This window comes from Coenobita brevimanus, chromosome 73, assembly GCF_032717465.1.
Source record: "Coenobita brevimanus isolate Jiangsu-jjx chromosome 73, ASM3271746v2, whole genome shotgun sequence".
NCBI classification, from domain to species: domain Eukaryota; kingdom Metazoa; phylum Arthropoda; class Malacostraca; order Decapoda; family Coenobitidae; genus Coenobita; species Coenobita brevimanus.
In genome coordinates, this window is record NC_137026.1 from 18,497,986 (window position 1) to 18,506,566 (window position 8,581).

Genomic DNA, 8,581 nt, shown 5'->3' on the forward strand with positions numbered 1-8,581 from the left:
TGTCCAACGCCATTTCACTGCCCTGCTCCCAACTCACACCCTCCTCTCTCATATACCTCTCCACTCCATCCCTCCATCTCATCCTTGGACTCCCCCTTCCTCTCTTCCCTTCCACTTCACTCATATACACACTCCTCGTCAGTCTCTCATTCTCCGTCCTCTCCACATGGCCAAACCACCTTAATGTGTTTCTCCTAACGCTTCCTATCACATCCACACCACACTGCTCCTTCATTTCCTCATTTGTCAATCTGTCTCTCCATGTGACTCCACACGCTCCTCTCAAATAACTAATTTCCACCGCTCTCACTCTTGACTTATGTTCCTCCAACAAAGTCCAAGCCTCACTTCCATCCATTAGAGTTGGTATCACAATACTGTCATATAGTAGCTTTTCCACTTCCATACTCACTTCCCTGTTTCTTATCACTGCTTTCAAGGAACCAGCAACCTTTCTTCCCTGTTGTACCCTTTCAAGCACTTCACCCTCTAAACTTCCATCCTTACTGATCACACTATTCAAGTACTTAAATGCACCCACATTTTCCATTTCCTCCAACAAACCTCACTGTACATTCACTGACTTTACTTGTCTCGAAGACCATAACTCTACTCTTCCCTACATTCACCTTTAGATTCCGTTTCTTACACACTATCCCAAACTCATTTACCAAGCCTTGCAGCTCCCCTTCGTCTTCACTTAACAACAATATCATCTGCGGACAACAGATCAGGGAGTTTCCAAACACTGCCCTCTCTCACTAGGGCCGTTTCAACATCCACTGCCCTACTTTGTATCTCTCTTATAATCTCATCCATATACAGATTGAACAACCATGGAGACATGACACATCCCTGTTTCAATCCAACCTTCAAAGAGAAAAATTCACTCAGTTCACTATCCACACGCACTGCAGCGTTAGCACTTTCATACATACTCTTCACCCCATTCAACGACTTCCCATCTACTCCATATACTCTTAATACTTTCCACAATCCTTGTCTATCCACCCTGTCATATGCTTTCTCCAAATCTATAAAGGCTCCATACAACTTTTTTCCCTTCTCTAAAAGCTTTTCCACTAAATATCTAATAATGAATATCTGATCTACACAACTTCTTCCCTTCCTAAAACCTCCCTGTTCTTCTCCAATTAATTCCTCTGTTATTTCCCTAACTCTGTCAATAAGTATCCTACCATATACTGCCCCTATTACACTAAGAAGACAAATGTCCCTATGATTACCACATACTTCTATCTCCCCTTTTCCTTTGTACAGGGGGGCATAATCATACCTGACTTCCAATCCTCCGGGACTCTACCTTCCTCCCAGGCCAATCTGCACATCTTCCACATCCATTCTACTACTATCTCTCCCCCATACTTCAGCATTTCACCATACCCTCCATCAATTCCTGGGCTTTCCCCATTTTAACTTTCTTTATTGCTTCCACAACTTCCATCCTCTTCCTCTCTTCTCACATTCCTCCATCTCCCAGCCACTTACACTCGCATTCCTTTCATCCTCTATTTTCAACAATTCCTTAAAGTGTTCTCTCCATCTGCTCACTTTTTCTCCCTTCTCTACTAGTATCTACCATTTTTATCTTTTACTCCCCAACTAACTTCTTTGACACCCTGTCTAATTCTCCGTACCTCATTCCAGAACATTTTCTTACATTCCCTCCACTTTACACTCAAATTCCTCACCCACTCTCTTCTTACTCTCTCTTAATAATCTTTTCATCTCTCTTTTCCTTTCTACATATAACTCTCTCTTCCATCTCTCAACTTCATCCACGACCGTTTCTCATCCACTCACTATATGCTTTCTTCTTTAGTGCCACAGCCTCTCTCACCTCGTCATTCCACCATGCTGTTTCCTGCACCCCCTTTCATCTGCTCTTCATCCCACACACCACCTCACATGCTGCACAGATTTCTTATGTGAATATCTTGCACATATCTTCCACAACCCCCATCTGCTCCAATCCATATTTACCCAATCGCTCCTCCACTTCCCTCTTATATTCTGCCTTTTTTCCATCCTCTTGCAACCCTTCCACTCTCCTTGCATGAACTACTTCCTCCTGTCCTTCCCTTCTTCTATTTCTCCATTTCATTTGGACCTTGATACTGCCCACCACCAAATGGTGGTCAGAAAGTCCACTTCCCCAACCTCTACATACTCTTACATCCATTACACACCTTCTCATCCTTTCATTCACACACATAATCAATCATTGCCTTCCGTTCATTCAGTTCACCACCCACCCTTCTCATCACTCGCCACGTATACCTGTCGATCATTTTGTGCCTGAAGAGGGTATTGGCTATCACCAACCCCCTCGCGGCACAAATGTCCACTAAAGCTCATCCATCTCTGCAGTCACACCCTACTCACCAACTACTCCATCTACTTTCACATTCCCCACTTTTCCATTAATATCACCGATCAAAAACACCTTCTCATTCCTTTCAAACTTTTCCATGCATGCTTCCATATTTGTCCAAAACTCTTCTTTCACTCTGCTTGCACAGTCTTGCATTGGTGCATACATGCACACAATCACCCACATTTTGTAGTCCAACTTTCAATCTTACGCACACAATTCTTGAGCCAACCAATCCATGCTATGTTATATTCTCCTTCCATCTGTCACTCACAATAATACACACTCCTTCTCTTGCCCTCTCATTCTCACCTCCTCCTGCGCATACACCCCATGCATTCTTCCATTCTCTCACACTCTCACCTCGCCAATTAGTTTCAATTTAATCCACATACATCCACTTTCGCACCCTCAAGCACCTGGACAATCTCTCTTTCATTCACCTCATCATTCGCACCCCTTACATTCCAAGTAGCTATCCGTACCATGTCCTTTGTTCGGTCCTTAGCCGTCACCTTTTGGTCAGTCCTGCTCTGAGGCTTCTTGTTCGTATTTTTAGTTAGTTGTTTTCCAGGGAGGGCACTAACCCTTCGCCAACCCACTTATTGTCACATAGGGAATATTCATTCATTCATTCATTGCCAGACGCCATGTATCCCAAACGGATGGAATACATGTTGATTAATAATGGTTCAAAACATGGCATAGTGTGACCTTGACTCATTGCTGTAAAGATACAATGGGGTGCTTCTGAAAAGCCTAGTATTCTGGTAGATGGCACCATCATTTCGACAAACAGATTCCACACTCTGCTTAAAAAGCATATTTTTCTTTGTAAAATATCTACACTGTTGTGCGAAACTGTGAATCATAGTAATGTCATATACCATAATATAAATAATACAAATAGAACACATATATACAACGTAGCAAGAATTGTGTATATTTATCATAAACGGAAATTAAAATATCACTGATGGCATGTGACGGCAACCTGCCATTTCAATGGTCCTACATTATGTAATTTCTGCTACATTTAGTGCAAGTTAGGTTCTTAATACATAGTTTGTTCAGACTGTAAATTACACCTAGTGGGTATCTTGACTCATTTGGTCTCTACAGTATGTGGGAAAATTTAATGATGAGTAAATACTGGGACTTAACATTTTGCTCACTCCCTTCATGCAGAAAAAACAAATTTGCTGCCTTTCCCCACTCTCGCCACTTACTCACTCTCCCTACACGCACTTCATGGACCATCTGATGCAATCAGTTTGAAGTTGATGGACTTGTGAATATTATGACACTTCGTTTGTTATTTCTGGCAAAGTATTACCGGTAACTGAGATACGAAGGTTTAAAAATAAACGTTTTCTCAGGAATGCCCGACTGTGGGAAGGGTTCGCGGGAATATGTGCCGGACACGATGGGTTAATACTCTTGTTACAGTTGTGAGTAATGCTGGACCTAGCTACATAGCCTACGTTATGAAACTAATATTTTAGCTACATTTTAAATACACCACACAAGCTTAAGATAACATCAACTAGCAATAACAAATTGGCAATTTAAAAATCTGCTGTCTCAAAAAAGAAAAAAAAAAAATTGTCCCAAGTAAAATATATATATATATATATATATATATATATATATATCTATTGCCAGACGCCACAATCCCGTAAGGGGTGGCCATTTGACTTTGTTATTTGTTTTATGGGGAGGGGCACTAATCCTCCACCAACCCACTTTTTGACACGTAGGGAGCTCGTATGGTTTGGTTATATGGTTACCACCCAGCGTAGTAAATGGTTTCTTGGCTTACAGGAAACCATTTGGCTTGTCACTCAATGTAAAGCCACCTGTAAAGGAAAGAAAAGCAATAAGAGGTGACAGGAAAGATGGGAGAAATATGAAGAGAGGAGGGCAGACACAGAAAAAGAATGATGAAGGCTAAGGAAGAAGTAGGCAGCTCTACATCAAGTGAGTGGATGATGGTAGCTGCCACCTACCATATATATATATATATATATATATATATATATATATATATATACACAGTAAAGTCCTATTTTTCGGCATCTATGGGACCAGGCTAGTGCCGAAAAATCAAAATTGCCGAATTATCAAAAACCCTACCCACTCAACACCTTATATGTTTCGGTGAACACTATCATCACTACTCATATCATTACAAATGTGCTTGGAGAGAGTACTATATACTGTTTGATACTGTACAATACTGTAATGAATACAGTACTATACATGAATATGAAAAATAAAGAAATTAGTGAACATACTGTATATAAATGTAATGGTACAGTAGGCCTACAAGTTCACATGCACTTACCTAAACTTATAGTAGGTTCCTTAATTACATATGTACAATAGAAGGGGTTGATTGGACTCTGCTTCTGCTGGAAGAAGTCCCCAGCAGTAGAGGGTCCTCATGGAGAATTTCAAGACTGACGAAAAAAATCGGAAAATCTGCCGAACGATCAGAGATTTTCGTAAATGGGACTATTTCTCAAAACTGCCGAAATGTCAGATTTGCCGGGGAATTGGATGCCGAAGAATTGGACTTTTACTGTATATATATATTTTGCTTTGCATCACTGGTTGGAAATCTTTCAGGCAGTCAGGGATAAGGGAAGGGTGCTGTACAAGCTTCTTTAGGTTATTAAGGATAGATAAGATGTAGGCTTGTACACCAGGTGGATCAGTGAAATGTGAGGAAAGCCATAGCCTTGGTGGTGGTGAACAATGAAATCTCCTAAAATGGGGAGTTCAGAGAAAAGAGATATGGATAGGATGTGTTCCATTGTAGAAGTAAGACAGTCAAAGAATTTTTCATACCTAGTCAGTAGAATTAGGGAATAAGTAAACAGCGCAGCTATACTTAGTCAGCGAATGGCAGGAAAGCCGAAGCCAAAGACTTGAAAATCCAGAAGAATCAAGTTCAGGAGCATGAGAGCAAGATAAATAGTTGTATACATATACACAACAGCCATCATTGACTTTGAAATGAGTATAGGGAAAGTTGGAGGATACAGAGTAGGGTTTGCTATCAGTAGCCCTTGACCTAATACTCCCTGAGGTACAGCCCATGGGTTTTAATAACAAACAGTTCAGCTGCACTGTATACAGTACTTGCATTGTATTTTTAGTGTGTTAAAATATCTTTTACTTGAATTATTTACATTAGTCTATATTTTCTGCAGGTACAAGGCTACTTTGTTGCGAATGAGTAAATATTGTATGGGGTTTATGAATGCCATAGCAAGCTTCCCCTAAAAATTTTTTTGAACAACCCCTACAAATTGAGGGAAATCTTTCCCTACTTAAACTATTAGCATTCCATTTTGACATAAGGTCTTTAGGAAAGGCCCTACGTTAGCTTTAAGAATACAGCCTTGAGGGCTTGCCTGTGCTTTCCTTCGTGCATAAAGTAGGGACCAATGTAGGACTTCTCCATTTGTGTTTTGTCTTACAGCTGTTAGTCTTATCAGTGCCTATTTATCCAAACCTAAGTTTTCATGACCACCCAACCTTATTTATCCTAACCTATTTTGTGCTATATATATATATATATATATATATATATATATATATATATATATATATATATATATAAATTTTTAAGAGGCTAACCTACTGTATGTCTCCTAAGTGACTATCTCTTGCTGGGGCTACCATTTTTTGAACAGCCATGTGCTTCCTGTGTAATCCATGAAAACCAACTAATAACCTGAGAAAATAATTTCAATAGTGGTACGTGGTGGAGACCATCATCCACTCACTTGATGTAGTGCTGGCTACTTCTTCCTTAGCCTTTATCATTCTTTTTCTATGCCTGCACTCCTCTCTTCCTATTTCTCCCATCTTTCCTGTCACTTCTTATTGCTTTTCTTTCCTTTACAGGTGGCTTTACATTGAGTGGCATGCCAAATGGTTCCCTGTAAGCCAAGAAAACATTTACAATGCTGGGTGGTAACCATATAACCAAACCATACGTGCACCCTACGTGTCAACAAGTGGGTTGGTGGAGGGTTAGTGCCCCTCCCCGTAAAACAAATAACTCAAAGTCAAGTGGCCACCCCTTAAAGGATTATGGCATCTGGCAACAGATGGATAGATAGGAAATTTTGAAACGTCTCGCCTACGTGGTAAAATATTAATGACATTTCTTTTTAGGTTGAATTATCATTTCAACCCCTAACAGAATTCATTACTTTTCTGTTCTCCAATGGAGAGTTCTCTCAATGACAAGAATTTTGAGTACCAGTTACTTCAGTTAATACAGCACAGCCTCATATGGGTTAGGTTGGGTTGGTTTGGTTAGGGTAGGTTAAAAAAAAAATAAAGTGAGGTTAGGGGCTTAGATGATAATTTTACAGTACCTCCCTTTCTTCCAGAATGAAGCGTTCATCAACAAAATTCATATTTTCTGAGGTATTCTTTTTGAAAATTTGGCATAAATTAAGTCTGAAAGTTACAATAATGCATCTGAAGAGAAAATCTTGGACAACTGTGGACCTGTTTACATAGTTTCCTTTTGAGTTCACAAATAAAACCATAACCACAAATGTTGGTTGTGTTGAATTACCAGCAACAATACCATATAACAGCTACAAATAGCTACCTTAAACACTGAAAAGAATCTCTCAAATGGAATGTTAAAGAAAAACAGCCTGACCTTTTTGTGTCAATTCCAATCCATTCTAAACTCGTACATCAAACCTAAGAAGCTTACTTGGACAGAACAGTAGTTTACCAGTGGCAACTATCCTAGAGCGGTAACACATGGACGCCTAAACTAGCCAGTATACAATGAAAACACAAAATGCGATCTAACCACGGCCACTAGCAAACAGCTGACGCCAGAACACATTAAATTCATAATGCAATGACGTCATCTTTACACTCTGCCATAAATTACTCTTGCAAAAAGCTGTCTGGCAAAGCGCCTTATATAGCTAACTATCTTTTAAATATTCTTAAGTATATATATTCCAAACACAATATGCTACATGGTCATCAACGAATAAAATATATGGGAAGACAGATGTAGAATTAAGGCGGCGCCATGGCTTCGGTTTGCAGGAAACCCCTTTAGTTATTACAAAAATTAAATACGAACGAACGTGAATAAGGTCTGCTTCCGAACACGTGTTCGCGAACGTTCTCGTATATGATCGTATATTATACTCCCGTTAACATTCATTCATGTCCCGGTGTCGTATGCACAAAGTTCTCCCATGCAGAAAGTTCTCTTAGGGGGGCAGGGTGACTCAGCGGTAGAGCACTTGAATCGAGACCAAAGTGTCGAGTTCGTGCCAAGCCCGGGTAGCGGCCTTGCTGGGAGAAATGTGTAATTCACTGGGTCGGTCAGGATCACTTGATGGTCGTGATGATCAGCTTTTACCCTCCCGGAAGGGAGCTGAGAGCTCATATAGTCCGATCTAAGGGCAAGGCTGTGACCTTCACACATGCACACACCCGTCCCCTTGCTCAAGGGGGACTGTAACCATCCACTTCGTCAGTGAAACTTTTCGCAACCTGAGCGAGGCGCGAACTACCGTCCACCAGTTGGCAAGCGGGAACGTTACCACTGCACCAGCGAGTGGTGTGTGTGTGTGTGTGTGTGTATAAGGAGAGGTGTCATCATCCCCATTGAGCTCTGTAGTAACACAATTTGAAAATGACTTCTTTCCTAGGGACTTTTTAAGGTTTATTAGTAGACTAAACCCTTTGTTAAAATAAAGAAGGAGAATTTTTTTATTCCTGATGCTTATATTAACACCGAATAAATAATAACAATAATTTTCTATATAGCAGTACGTGGCAGTCTTATCCATATCCTGATTGGCTAGCTATTATGACATCACTAGCTCTGTCCCCTTACCGCACGTCACGGTGGGAAGGCGGTTTGTTTGTGTTCACAGTCTACATTTGTAGCAATTTGTGTTGTGCTGTCGCTACATACGAAGTTAATTCGAGAAAGAGAAAGAAGTTTGTATCTCTTTATGTATTTCCGCGAAACCAACACAAGGTATTACGAAAGTGGCTATAGATGCCTGCAAAAGAAAAGATCTATTGCACATCAAGCAAGTAAAACTAAAATGCTGAATAGTCTTACTGAGGGCAGCCCAACACCCCAGGAAGGAGCCTATGGAGGGGTGAATAGAG

The 8,581-nt window shown here is 40.4% G+C and overlaps 1 long non-coding RNA gene across 1 annotated transcript in view; it reads right to left on the minus strand.

The window, feature by feature from the left end:
* LOC145407462 (uncharacterized) overlaps nucleotides 1–7,185 on the minus strand; it is a 123,428-nt gene extending 116,243 nt beyond the window's left edge. Inside the window, exon 1 of the long non-coding RNA XR_013898731.1 lies at nucleotides 7,146–7,185. This is a non-coding gene — a long non-coding RNA (uncharacterized LOC145407462). The remainder of the gene's footprint in view (nucleotides 1–7,145) is intronic.
* Between the last annotated feature and the right edge of the window lie 1,396 nt (nucleotides 7,186–8,581).